Genomic DNA, 15,155 nt, shown 5'->3' with positions numbered 1-15,155 from the left:
CTTAAAGCAGCCCAAGTGTTTCTAAAGTTTTGGCCGTTTGTGTGTTGTATGCAGGTAACTCATTCATCCACGTGGCTCCTTCACCAGGAGCTACGCAGGAAGCTGAAGTCAGAAACAGGGCAGAAGGGGATGAACGTGTAGAAACCACCTAAGGGTGAGTTAGTGGTTTAATTGCTTATGCTTCACTTACTTTTGCACAGCTTTGTTCATTATCAAGATGGTACAGAATGTGCTGTTTAAACAAGACTGAAATGCATCATCAATCAGAACAGCAATGCTTTGTGTTCCTTGTTGCACTCAGCTGTCATGTCTCACTTAGTCAGAGCTGAGTCCTGTCAAAGCACTGTAATCTCTTCTCACCTCGTTACTGATATTTTGTTCTGTGAGAAAACTCTACATTCAGTGGCCACTTTATTAGGTACACCAGTGTAACCTTCAATTCTGCCATAAAGTCTATTTTCATGATGCCTGTAATGCTGAGTCACAAACTCACTCAACCACTGCTTCATGTCTCTTTTCCCTGCCTGAAACTGCTGCGTCTTCATTGTCCCTGGAATCTGAATCCTGTTCGGAGACACTGTAAATCACTTTACTTTACTTTACTTTACTACTGTAGTTTCAGTGGTGAACCTGGCTTCCGTTGGTCTTGGAGGCTGTATCCCAGTCTAATAGGGTCACTAATTGAGCTAACTAGCTAACGGCACCTGCAGCATAGCAGTGCATCGGCGACTACAGTGTTACAAGAAAAATGGTCCGTGTTGCAACAGTTCCCTGAATGGCAAGGTGCAGCTTCCAAATGCTCTTTGTGGTGGGTTTTTCTTCTGCAACTAACAAATAAATAAATAAATACTTAACTGACTGAGACTCTTTTCACCAACTAGCAGTTTATTTACAAAAGATATATTTCCTGCATTGATGCTTTTGATTTTATACAATATATTCACAAACTTAGGGGCTCATTTTATCCTGGTTTTCAGAAGATGCTTGTATGTTACAAACCACAGTGCCTTTAGGCTTTGCCACGAACCTTGAATCCATTTAAAAAAATAATAAAGATTTGTTTTCTGAGAGTTCCAACAATAACAAAGCACATATTCATGTCCACTTTATCATAAGTCAGTTTTCCTTAAATCTCTTTTCACATGGAGCCCCGGCACAGTCGTGGGGCCACAGGCCTCACTTCTCACCTCAGTTACTAAAAAAATATGTGTACCACTTGCCTGGAGAGGGTACTAAACATACTTTATTGCTCTGTAATAATTGCTTTTCAACATTTTTATCTTAATGCAGCCCCTTTTTATGAGATCTGAGAAAATACCATTAACTAGCTCTCTGGAGTGGAGTGGCAATCTTGGATGTGATGTGCCTCGCCACCTATGTACCCGGTCTGTCTCTCTCCTGCTGTTTGGCTCCTTTATGAGGCCTGATTCATTGGCAAGCTGTGGCCATATGATATTAATAGATCTCCTTGCAGCCAGGATGGCTCTTTTGTGTATTATGCTCGTAAGTATTATGTTCCTGGACAGTGATTCTGAAAAGAGTGTTCCCCAGACTTCAACACACGTCACCTTTATACTGCAAAGGACTGTGGATATGTACTGAATTTGTTACTCTTTCTTTTAAAGGAGCAATATGTAGAAATTGTGTATACAAAAACTAGTATTAAACAGGTTGAAATTATAAACTATTTAATATAAAAATCTACATTTGAAGCAAGTTGTTTTCTCTGCCTCCTCCTCTTCAGACTCAGGAATCTTGGGCAGGCTGCAGGAACACTGCAGAAGCACAAGACGTGCAGAAAATCATAAAATTACAATATAAAGAGGCGATGATCTCTGCACTGTAAGTTGATCAGTGGTTTATAACTGTCAGCTGTCTCTTGGTGTAAAGTTAGGCCTGTTATCCTGAAAACAAAAGCCCACTGCTCTGAAAATACACACTCTGGGGTTTATATTAAGTAACTGCCTGCCTCACTGCCTGCCAGACCCCATGATCATATTGATCAATTAAAAAGTTATAAACATCTATGCCTTCTGCAAGATAATTAATGGGTTCTTAGACCAATAAACAGACATTTGTTCATTTGGTGAACATTCAGCATTAATTTGAACTCTAATTAACATAAAACTTGAAAACAAAAACAGTTATTCCAACTTGGAATAGACATTTGAAGCAGCAGTAGTGTTGTGAGAGAAGCATATTTCTCCACATAACATGTTTCCTTGATCTTTGATGACATGTTATGGTCATCTAATGGTTTATTATGGTAAATATATTACAGATTTGTCCTTTAAGCAAATGTAGAAGATAAAATGTTCTTGGTATAAGAATCTGAACTTGGCCTTGTGCTCAAGGTCACAATGTATAGCTGCGTAGAGGGGGACTTCATGCATAATGTATACAATATAGCATTCATTGCTAATTAGCGCTAACAGGAAAGGATGCCCCCTGATTTCCCCTGATTTTAGTCTCATTTGCATAAATATAATGGGGCACAAGAGAGTGTAAAGCCCAACGTCTGTCCTCCCCTAGGGGAGGAGGAGAGGTGTTACTGGGATCTGGGTGCACAAGTGATAATTGTTAGAGAGCTGTTATTCTGACGCCCAGACCATAAACTAGACAGTGTGAAGTGAACAAAGAGACTGTGGCTAGCAAACAAATGCACCATGAACCTGATACTGACTCAGTGGGAAAATGAAGCTCGTAACGCTCTTTAAAAATGTGTAGATCAATTAGAGTACTCATTTTTTAAGCTTGACAGATGGACATTTTCCACTATGTTTAATGGGGAAACCTTGCATAAATGCTTGTTTTACAGAAGTTTAATAATTATTCAAGATGAATGGTAACACAGATGAGAACAGATTGAGATGAAACACCAGTGATTCATCTTTCTGTGTAAATGTAAAAGGCTTTGATGGAAGGCTCTTTAACAGTTGCGTTACCTAAGACAGGGAATCATAAAAATAGGTTTGAATAATGGTGGTGATTTGGGGGTGGGGGCTGCAGTTTGAGGGGACGGTGATACATTATTCACAGGGGTGGGGGCCTTAAGTGCCAAATTAATTTGTTTTTTCTTTCCAGTTGGACGGCAGAATAAATGGGCACTGTCAGTCGTGCAGTAAAGTGCCGTGCATTCATTTAGACAAGTGTTATTGCTGCACTGGAGCAATACGGTTTTAGCGAAGCAGACCAGCCTGGTGGGTGGAAGCTGTGTAATTATCTCTGGTTCCTATGATGGCAATGATTGCTAAAACAGCCAAGTGGTCCCAGAGCACAGCAGGTGTGACTGTCAGGCTGCAGGTTGGTGGGCCTGGATGTGGATGTGAGTGCACATGATCAGTCAGGGAGTCTGACTGAACAGACCATTGTGGAGATTTTGTTTTATTGTTCATCTGTGATGAAAATATCACACTGGTAATTACTTGTGCAAATCAAAAGGAAAGGAAGGATTAAAGGAGGAAAGGATTCAAAGAAAATAGTTCTATTCATTACATGGTGGCTAATACAGCCATGAAAACCAAAATTCTCCAAAGGGATCAACCACCATATATCACACCGTGGTCCTATCTAAACATTTCTAATACCTTCACTGAAAACATTAACATGTTCACATGTCTGCATAATGATCTTGAAAATATTTTTGAACAGATTGGTGTTGACAGATATGCCGTGGCACTGATTAAAGAGGACCAAGCAGATGTTTCCATTTTTTTCTCGTTTTTTCCGCCATTGCTTCTGAGCAGCTCTGACAGCGTGCAAATGCAAAAACACAGACGTCTGCTGTGTTTCAAAGCAGCGGCTGAACCGAAAATGAATACTAATGCCGCCATACCATATTTATCTGTCTGACATTCAAAAGAGCTAAATGCTCTGCTTGTTCTCTGTGATACAGAGGAAACTTTGAAACATGCAGGACTTTCAGTGGCGCGAGTCAGATAGTGGATATATGACAGATGTTCGCCAAGAGATATGGTTTCTATTGATGCTCACACACAGCTTGGACTGACGGAGATATTTCTGCTGCTGGTTTATTTTCTCGTTCCTGTGTCAGTTTCTGTTTGCACTGAAATATGGACAGACAGAAGCATATAATAACTTTTACAGAAAAGTAATTAGCAAGCATAATTGGTATGCACGCTAGAGGTGCACAGAGACGTCATTATCTGTATCTGTATGCGTTCAACCAACAAAATTCTCTGTATCTGTGTTCGGATAGATGACCAGATGTGGGCGTGGTTTAGTCATGTGACCAAAGTGTGACCATTTTACAATGTAAACTATATGTCTAATGTCATGTGGGTTATGTCACATGACTTTTGTAACATAGTTAAGGTCTGGTAAGCCTGTCATTGCCAGTACTCTTGACTGGTAATACATATGTTGTTTATAGCAAGCAACCTAGTCTGTCGTGCAGGCATGAGGATGTGTTTGTTCAACTGGGCAAATGTTGGCCAAATTGCAGTGGAAATAGAAACTCTTTACCAGGCACATGTCCACATAGACACGACACATAAAGCAATACGTTTCTTTTTTTAATTTAATATTTTAGTTTTTAAATTGGGCCAATGGTATCAATGCTCAATTTAAAGGGTGTTGTAATGCCCGACAACTGCATTTAAGTTCTAATTCTGACGACACCAGACCACACAAGCCCCCGTCCTTCCCTCTTCAACTTATGTCAGTCACATCAGTTGTCACATGCAAATCAACCACCCTGCAGAGTATTAAACATCTGCATGAGTGTACTGAAGTAAATAAATATTTAAATAAATAAAAGACTTGCTACCATGTGTAACTTTATGTTCAATAAATAATTTAATTGAACACCTACCCTCCACCAAAATGTCTGTGCATGTCCCTGCTCTTTACATTAAAATTATAAAAAATATCTTCCAGTTGATATTCTAGTATTATTAACTAGAAATAGATAAAAATACAAAGTAGTACTCCAAATCTTACTGTGTTATATTTTAGGTTTCTTTCCCCCCATTAATAACAAGCAAGTTTGGGTTGAAGACAAGATTCCATTGCATTGTTTTTCCTTTCCTGAATAATGTATTTGGATTTGGGTGCATCCCTAATGGACACACAGTGAACAAAAACACATGTATACACAAAATGCACAAAATAAGGGTTTTGTCTCTTCAGTGCAGATCCTCACAGTGTATCCTAACAAGGGTACATTTTTTTTATCTGTCATGTTGTGTCACTTCAGTCGTCTCAGAGAGTCAGACAAAGATCTGTTCGTCCTCATGTTTCTGTGCAGTGAGGACACTGTTTGAGATGATCAACACTTACTCAGCTGACTAATGAGGTGGATTCAGCCAGGGCAAAGGGTTGGGTTGAACGTCTTTGTTAGACGGGCCTGCAGCCCCCTTCTTTGCAGCCTGCTCCCAGGGGAGGCCTCACAGACTGCCTAATTGAATCAAGTACACATGGTGCCTCCCCCTTCACAGCTCGGCCCCTCCCCGTTCGAGAGGAGCGAGGAGGAGAGCTCCAGCTTTGATGCTTTTGTTCTTCTCAGCACCATGGACAGCTCCAGGGGGCTTCGCTGCAACTAGTTGCCTGCTGCTGGATGGAGAGGCACATCGTTGCTGCAGCACTCTGACATTCACTATCTCTGCAGCTGTTCTCACCACACTCCTGTGCTGCTGAGGCAGGAGATTGGTTTGTTAGACTCCACAACACCATAAATTACTAGTCCAGCCCTGGATAGAGGGAGCTGGCCCAACCAGAAAGATCGAAAGGTTCAATCATCCATTTAATCTGTATTTGGTAGAACACAGAGTAACATCCCTGCAGTATAATTCAGGTGTCAGTGGGCAGGTGGCCCAGACAAGCAGAACAAACAAATGGTAATACGACAAAGATAGGACTGTGTGACTACGCATAGCTTAGTGCCTTCTATTTCCTCAGTGACTGTCTCTCGTCTTCCTCAAACACGCCCAGACACAGACTACATGTCCTTGGTGCTCATCGCAGTTCAGCACCCTCATTTCAAAGAGACAGATTGGAGCTGTGCTTGAAGGAAAAGTCTGCTTATTAGATGGCCTCCAGATGCCAGGTTAATGAATGAATCCATTTGTGAGCCAACATTCAAATTGCAAGATGCAGAGCGGAGTCTGGCCAGAGCCTGTCTCTGAGACGTATACAGCCTCGTCCTGCTGGCTGAGCTGATTTCTATAAATGTCATATAGTGTGTTTATTTACATAAATATGTCTCTTGTGCTCCAGTTTTTAAACTTTGACTCTCCCTAAAGGAAGTAATCCAATTCAGTGCATCAGTATTTTCTATGCTGGTTTGAACTGTAAAACAAACCTGGTATTTTTGTGTCATATTTTTGTCACTCGAGGTACTTTACCAGCTAGACACAGGGAAAAAAGTGCAACTGTTCTGAAAACACTGCTAATACTATATTGTGTAATAGGTATAGCTATGAACAACTGATGTGGATGCAGGGCTGTGTCATATATCTCTATTAAATCAATATTGTGATATGAGACTAGATATTGTAGATTTTGGATATTGTTATTTCATCATTGGCTTTTCTTGGTTTTAAAGGCTGTGTTACAGTAAAGTGATGTAATTTTCTGAACTTACCAGACTGTTCAAGCTGTTCTATAATTTCTCTTTACCCACTTAGTCATTATTTCCACATTACTGATGATTATTTATCAAAAATATCATTGTGGTAATGATATTGTCACAATATTGATAAATGTAATTGGTCAAAAATATAATGTTATTTTTATTAAAAATATTGAGATATTATTAATAACCTATGTAAATTTCATGTGGGGCGCAGAGGACACGTCACCCTCAATATTTAGAAAGGTAGCACATGACTTTGATTTTAATGAACTGCTGCCTGAGAGCCTCTCTACATTATATGCCATTATATTTTGAATTGTCACATGGTGTTTTCTCTACATATATAAATACATTTCCACTATAAATTAATGCAGAAAAGGCACAGATATGAGTGTAAAAATCAGCAGAATGCAGTAAATTCGAGTTTGACACCTACACCCTATGTGAGAGGATGTAAAGTAGTTTCTGAGTTGTTTTAATAACAGCTGTTGAGGTGTAATACCACTATAATGATTTAAGAGGCGCATAAAACAGTCAGACATGAGCTGTTATCCTAAATTTGGATCATCTCTTAGCAAATCTGCAGTCTTTCTTTAATTAAACTAGGACAATTTGCAAAACTTAATTGATATGATTAGGGCTCAGTAGTATTTTTTTACTAGACTTCCTCTCCAGCCAGTAACTCAACTATGAAGTTGTGCCCGGAAAGCAGCATTGCAATGAACTTGGGTCAGATAAGTCTAAGAGCCTAAAATGTAATTGTGGGGAACAGCTGGATTAGTCCAAGCGATGTATATCCGCTCCTAATGATATTAGATAGGAGTCTGGAGAATACCTTCCAGCACACAGCTCTCATTTTGATGAGCCACAGGAAGACTGGACAGAGATGGTTTCAATCACACATGATGCAGGCTCGGCCTGTCTGCTGGACCGCTGTGTTAGTCGCACACTGTGAGAGTTTCATTTCAAGCGTATCAAGGGTACATAACCACTGAAACTAATACGGAATTATTTCTTAATCACATTAGAATTTATTATTTCTGTAATGTCAGTGTTGAAAATCTAATGCCAGGCATAATGCATTGACTGTGTGATGGTATTAAATATCCAGAATCTCTATTGACTGCTTCGTCCCATCTTTCCTGCTTGAGGCAAAGCAGGAGGAGGGGTCCTTTACCCATATTGTCCCTCCCAGGCAAGAGTACCACGCCCAGCCCAGCTCTCTGTACACCCTGCTGCTGGAGTATCAATGATATGTGCTCCTTTAATTTTTCCTGATTAACATGAGACTTACAGCACCTCTGCTTATTACATACAACATAACACCACAATAAATGCAAGTTATCTTTAAAAAAAAAAAAGTAGATTAATGTTGATGTTGCTCACATGCATTCTCTTTATACTGGTGTTAGATTTATAATAGAGTTTTTTATGTGTTTTAAAGTATGCATTGATTGTAAATCTACATGGGCTTTCAGAAGTCTTTTGACTGAGACTGATCAATATCCACTCTGAGTACAAATTTCAAATTCATCAGGGCTCCTTATATAGTATTGATTTTGTGCAATGGCTGCCCTGAAAAGAATCTGATTACTTTTTCCCCCATCAGTCAGAACAAACAGAAGCAGGACAGCAGCAGTCAGGTAGATCTGCTGGAGATTAATACTTCCACTTTGCCTTTTTGTGGTGTATGGCAGAAAGACATAGAGATAAAGGTGAGAAAGAAAGAGGAGTATTTCTGTTCATGTTCTCCTTTGTTTGTTTTTGTCAGTCTTGTTACCTGTGATCTTCCTGCATCTGTTGCTGGCTAAAATAAAATTTATCTTGCACATGATACCTGTCTATCAAATTTCCGAGCATCATCACCAGTAAGAATGTATGAAATCCTTTATGTATATTTTATTTGCAGAGCTGTGGTACTCCCTGCAGACAGGACCCCAGGTTCAGATGCAGCATAATGTGTGCAGCCCTGCTCCAGCAGAGCTGCAGCAGTACAGTAATTTCCGAGCCCCTTGCCGCCGGGCACGGTTGTGGTTTGAGAGTATTGCAGACAGAGGGGACGGCGAGCGTGGAACTGGTCCTGAATAGTAATAGCTCCACAGACACTTTTCCACACATTGCAGCTGTGCAGTTTAGACACAGCAGAGTGAGCATCCCCTTACAGAGACAGTTCTCACACACACAGGGGTTAGTGTTGGTCGGTCAGCTGACGGGGGATGAAATGGGACCACAGTGACATCTAGTGGCTTTGCATTGCCACTGTCAGGTGTGGATTGTGATCATCGGGTGCCAGTATTTCAAAACCTTTAACCTAGACCAGAATTATTCAGATTTTGCGATCCCTTTGCTACCACAGATACACCTGATCTTGTAGGCCTGATTTTTTTTCAATAGGATCAATCTGATTCAGATACAATAATAAGATGAAGATTACAGAATCCAGACCTACAGTCTTTGGACAGGCCTCCATCTGTTGTTTCATTAACACCAAATATTGTAGAGAGCAAATCAATCTCAAGAACTATGCTGAATATTGCACTTTCTGAGAAAGAAATGTGAAATTCTTGTTTTTGCATCTACCACGCTTGGAGTGTGGAGCTTTGAGTTTTTTGATGTTTTAATTGAAAATGATTGTTTTATTGGTTAACTGTTCAACTGTTTTATTTATAATGGATATTGTTTTAGCATGATCTGTGTTACTTTGATGTATAAGCATTGAATAAAGGAATGATTAGATTTAGGATTGAATTACCCAATACCTATCCCAATTTTGTAAGAACAGGATTGCATCTTCTGGTTTTGAAAGACTCAGTTTTGATATTGAATATATGATAACTCTGACTTGTTCAGTTATTACAAACACATTGTCCAGTGAGGAAAGTGGGCTTTCTAGTGAAATGAAAAGGAGTGAGAACATTAATAAGTAACAGATTTTGGCTTAAAGTTGGCTGTTTTAGCTGAAAAGCTTTTCTTTGGAATATATTCCTTTTATTGTGACTCCACAACCTTGACTGTCTGGCTCCTCTCTTCTCTCATAAATGCTTGTCTCCCATGCCATTGTGTTTTTTTTCCATTAGTTCATTTGTCTGAGAAATAGAAGGCATTCTGCCGATAATGTAATCAACAAGGCTTCCTGTGTACGTAAGAATTGTAGGCAAAACCGATGTGATACGAACTGGCCTTGACAGACAAAAGCGGAGCGAACCAGGCGTGTGTGGGAGGGGGGATCATGAATGTAGGCGGTTCAGTCTGAGTCTAAATACAAGAGCTGAGAGCTTGAGAGACCTTGAACACTGAGGGTCATCATAAGCCAAGGTTCTGACGGCTGTTTTATGGAAGAGCCCCGGGCACGTGTTTATTATTAACACTTGACGTGAGAAAGAAAACACCATATTGAAACATTTTAATCAGAGTTTCTAATTTCTAACAATGTGGCACCATTATTTGTGTAAATTTCCAGTTTGACTCATCTCACAGGCATTCATGAGTCTACAGTTACTAGACAGGAGAGTCATTTAGACAGCTCTTACCAGGCTTATTTACTGCTAATTCCTCAGTTGTTTACCTCATTCTCCTGTTGTTCTCTGATAAGGGCGGAGTGGGGATGCTGGGAGCTCCTTGGCTCCTGCCTAGTGTTGCAGGTTGAGCTGTGCTGCTCTGTTTGAAGTGCCGTGCAGCGGCCTGTATCTGTACTCTGCAGCTGGAGCAGACCGTGTAAAACAGATTTGAAGCTGTTCTGTTATTCCCACCTCTGCTAAACGTGTAACCTCACAATCGCCTCTGAATACAGATGTGCTGCAGCTGCTGTTGCTTCACAATGAAGCTGTTCCAGCGGTGTCAGCCATTGTCTAGCTTGTCTTGTATCAGCTCAGCTCCGGCTAATGGCCCATCATCTGTCCATCTATACTTGGCAGGGCGTCGTGAAGCCCCGCTGAATAGCCCAGCCTGGTCATTAAAGATCAGACCATTGTCCTGCACAAAAAAGGGATGAAGGGTTAACTTCTCTATTCCACATTCTTATCTGATTTTAGAAATGCAAATGATGTACCTAGAATGCACAATATCCCATCAGCCCCCCATGCCTTTGCTCACCTCGGTCGATATGAAGCTAATGTAAGTCTTTAACCCTCTGATGGACCCCTGGCTAATGCCATTAATTCCTTTCTACACATGATAAATGTTCTTTTCCAAGGCTGCATAGAAGCTCTGACTGATGAATACATACCACCAAACAGCACTCTAAATTGCCGTCTTCCCCACAGTAATGCACACACTGGAATGGGAACAATTTATGCGGTCATCATTCGGGTCCATTGACCCTTTCTTTAATGGCGGTTGCTCCACTGACCTGTTCTCTCTTACTGGGATAATCAAGATGCAGGCTTTCAGACACTACACTGTAAAAATAAACTATTTGTTTCAACTCAAAAAAGTTAGTGTCTGGGTTGTATTAAGATTTTAAGTTGTCTGAATTTGAAGAGACAAGTTGAGGTAATTTTGTAATGATTCAAAACAAATACATTTTTCTTGTCAAATAACTGATATTAATTCAGCTGTACATGAGAAAACATGTTTAATGAGTTTAAGATGTTTAGTCAAACCATCAGTTCAATCACACTATTTATAACATTTATTATAATTAATTAACTTTTAATTAACTGATTCAGTACTAACCTTCATCAGGGTCTGCAGTGTTTTTTGTTATTGCGACTGATCTTAGAGCCACACACCAAGTTTTAATCACTTACGTTTTCTTCAGTCTATAAGGAGGAAGGTCTCAGGAGAGTCTTAACTCTCAAACAGTGCATGCTGGGAAGTCTGCTAGTATGCTGATCACGTTTCTCTTGAAACCTAATTAAATGAGTTGATTGAACTCTGCACAGGTACATTAATTCAACTCATCATTTCAGGTCCAAAGACGTTAAGTTAGAAGAACACGTGCGTATGAATTCTGAAGTGTTCTGAAAAGAACTAGATATTTTAAAGGAGCAATATGGAACAACTGTGTGTCCAAAAATTTGTACTGCAGTCCAAGGAGCGGTGTGGAGCCATAGACGGTTTATTTGAAATCCTATTTAATATGGTTTCAAGTCTATGGTTGAAATGAGTTGCCTGCCTGAATCCATTAACATATTACTTAATTTAATTGTTACAATCATCTACTCTGATGATTCCTTATGACTCATAAGCAAATGCTTACTCATTTGGCAAACATTCAGCATTACTTTTAACTGTAATGAAGTTGAAACAGTCAAACAATGACTCAAGTTTTGATTTATTACACTAAATATATCATGCAGTTCTCCTGTAAGTTTAATTAACTTGAATAAATAAAATATATATATATATAAGGTTAGGTTAATGAGAAAAGATTAGTTGATTCCTAATTCCTCTGATTTTTTTTTTTTTTTACAGTGTAAGATATCCATCTCCTGACAGGATCTGGGGTGGACGCTGGTGTTTCTCTCTAAGCTTTGCAATCACATCAGTTGACTTCAGTGACCTCAGACCCGTGTTTCCGGGAAGAGCTGTGTGGCTGGGTGTTGACATCGTTGCATCACTTGTCTGCCCTCTGATGTAAATTCAATCCCACTGACAGTTCTGCCAAAATAGGAATGATGTATCACACAACAGGAACGCCCACCACTCCCTCATCAATCTTCATACCCTTTTCACAGCCTCAGACACGATGTGGCGTGCTTTTAATGTTAAGATAAAATGTTTAATTCATTTGGACTTGTTTGTGTTTACGGGACAGTCAGCTACATGCCCTTTCACATTGAATAATTTTTACTAAAACTCCTGAAAAGTTTGTTGTTAATAGTTTATTTCAGATGCTGGTTCCTACTTTTCACTCTTGGGGGTCCCTGTTGGGTACAAGCAACATTAGCGTTTTGATGTTTCTCTGAACTATTCAACAGCGAGCTGGCTTCGGTAAATGTCAACTGGTGTGTTAGTCATTAAGCTTCGGTTGTATAGCATTTTTCAAAGGTCATGTCGAGCCAGCGGGGAAAAGCAGTCACTGATATGTGCTGTGCTGTGGCTGACTGTGACATGGATACTAGCCTGCTGTTGGCAAGGCTTTAGGGCTGGTTTAGATTACTTCATCTTCCCCAGAGGCTTAGTCATCCTTCATATACATGTTTGAATAGGATCATGGAATTCACTGGAATTAGAATACAGTCAATATTAGAAATTCAGTGGCTCCATATGTTATAGACTCTGTTTGCTTTTTTTGGTGTTTTTTTATTGTTCTGTAGCTTCCCAGTAGTGTTTCTTATTCAAATTTGAACATTCAAATTGTTTCATTCAGTATGCTATTTTCCCAAACCCTTCTAAAAACAATTTCCCGCACAGATGGAGTCGCCTTGTAAAAACTCTAAAAATGTGTTTTGAACTGAAGGCTGGCTCGGTCTCCCCACATAAAAAATGAATTACTCTGATATCTGATAACAGTTTTAACTCCTTGCAGTGGAATGTAATGACAGTAAGTATATTTAAGTTTGAAAGATTATGCTTATGCCTATGCATCACTATTAACGACCTAGTATCTGTCACAGGGACCAATTTGCTGCAAAAAACATATTGTATTTTTAATACTTTAAGTAAATTTAGCTGATAATAATTTTGTACTGTGCTTTTACTGAAAAATCTGAGTACTTCCTTCACCACTGACTAATTACAATGTTAGAATAAGAAGCTCTTGATAAAAAATCATTTATATATATATTTTTTTTTTGTCCGGATCTTTGATCATAATATGCTGCGGTTACAGCTTTAATTGGATAACTATAGATAAGGGACCCCTGCTCTTTATTTCAAACTGAAGCCTCCAGGCTTCGATTTAGGCTTAAGTGAAGTTAGAAATGATACTAGGGGTGAAACAAAGAAAGGAGCAGGCTCTTTGTAATTCATCAGGGTGCTACTGTGGAGTCATAGGAGTGCCATAAAAAGAATACATTTGTAAAAGAATGAGAAAATAAATTTGGAAATATAGAGAATATTAAATAAAAGAATAAATAAGTACAGTAAGTTTATTTATTGTTGTTTAGGGTAATTTATTTATTTGTATCCCTTTACTTTTTCTTACTCTTTTCCCTATTTATGTTTCTTAAATATATACAGAAATATGTGCAAATAAATAGAATTGGTTATAACATTTATTTTATATTTTGTTATTGCTCGTTTTATTTTCACATTTATAGAAAATCTATTGCAGATTTATTCCTTTTATGGCAGTCCTGACTCAGTAGGTACCTACAAGGAGTAAAAGTCAGTAAAATTAAGAAGTGCTCTCCAGCATGCAAACTCAGTGTATAAATAGAGTGAATATTGCGAGTTAGTGTCAAAATCTGTTCAAGAAGTTCAAACAATTCATAAATACTCAATACTACTGTCAGCAATTTGAGGATTAAATGTGTGTGTGTTTACAATCTGGAGGTTATATTTTAGCTTTATCTCCACCACCACACTGTTACTTACTGATCTGTGTGTTTGGATGCACTCACCCACCCACACTATTCATTACACTCAGGGCCGGCTCTGCTTTTACGTGCACGCCCTGTTTGTTTATGGAGCAGTGTGGTTTCACGGCAGCATAACCTTAATTGACAGACGTTGATTTACTGATAATCCTTGGCTTTGCGCTCACACTGGACCTCATACGGAGCGGCATTGGCTGTCAGCCTCACATGTCCTTGAGTCAAAGCTGCATGTTGCCCTTGACACACACCTCTCTTTCTCTTGGCATCCCTCCTCTCACTCTGTGTCGCTCTCCTGCTATTGCCTTATTTAAAAAACCTTTGTACCCACAGAACAGCTCACTGCAGATGTGATTTTATTTTGCTGACGGAGCACAGATATGATTACATACGGAGCAAAATGTCATTTTCTCAGGGGAGGCCTGTAATTACATTTTTTTTGGTGCCACAAGACACATTTTAGTCACAGCTGGATGAAACATGAATTCGTTTAAATTCAATTTTGCATAATTTAATATTATTGCAAGTAGAGCCTAATGCAGTTCAATTATTACCAAATTGACAGAATTAGAATTTGAATGGGAATTTTCCCAGATATATGTCAGTGCTACAATTAATAAAGACTTTTATGGTTTGGTGTGTAAACTGTATAAATTATGCAAATTAAGTTAGTATGACAAACAGTAACTGTCATCTAAAAAACATTAAATTAAACTGCATTAAAAAACTGTATTCAAACATGATTTTTTGAAGAGTGCACTCAGTGGAGTGCAGATCCCTGGCAGGCAACAGATGGTGAAGCACCTACTGCAAAATTCATAATATATGTAGTTAAGGAACTTAGTACTACACTGACCTGTAACTTTGAAGGAATTTAGTAAAAGGTATTAAATCTATTTTTGGGCAAAATGGAAATCCTCACTATACATGTGGGATTCCAGTGAATAATTTCCAGTGAGAAACAGGCTGTCTTCACTTTGAGAATATTTAGAAGACAGAGGACTAATAGAAAGTTGAATGTTATGATGTTACAGTTAAGTTGACCTTTGACCTTTTAGATATAAAATGTCATCACCTCA

At 39.0% G+C, this 15,155-nt stretch overlaps 1 long non-coding RNA gene across 1 annotated transcript in view; it reads left to right on the top strand.

Moving 5' to 3' along the window:
* LOC146316668 (uncharacterized) overlaps positions 1-13,236 on the top strand; it is a 47,018-nt gene extending 33,782 nt beyond the window's left edge. The window contains exons 4-5 of the long non-coding RNA XR_014771745.1: positions 55-154; positions 12,011-13,236. This is a non-coding gene — a long non-coding RNA (uncharacterized LOC146316668). The remainder of the gene's footprint in view (positions 1-54; positions 155-12,010) is intronic.
* Positions 13,237-15,155: the final 1,919 nt, after the last annotated feature.

The sequence above is a fragment of the Lutjanus erythropterus genome, chromosome 13 (genome assembly GCF_056507025.1).
Source record: "Lutjanus erythropterus isolate fLutEry1 chromosome 13, fLutEry1.hap2, whole genome shotgun sequence".
NCBI lineage: Eukaryota > Metazoa > Chordata > Actinopteri > Lutjaniformes > Lutjanidae > Lutjanus > Lutjanus erythropterus.
Note: the sequence above shows the minus strand (reverse complement) of the source record. Positions and strands in the feature narration are given on the sequence as shown.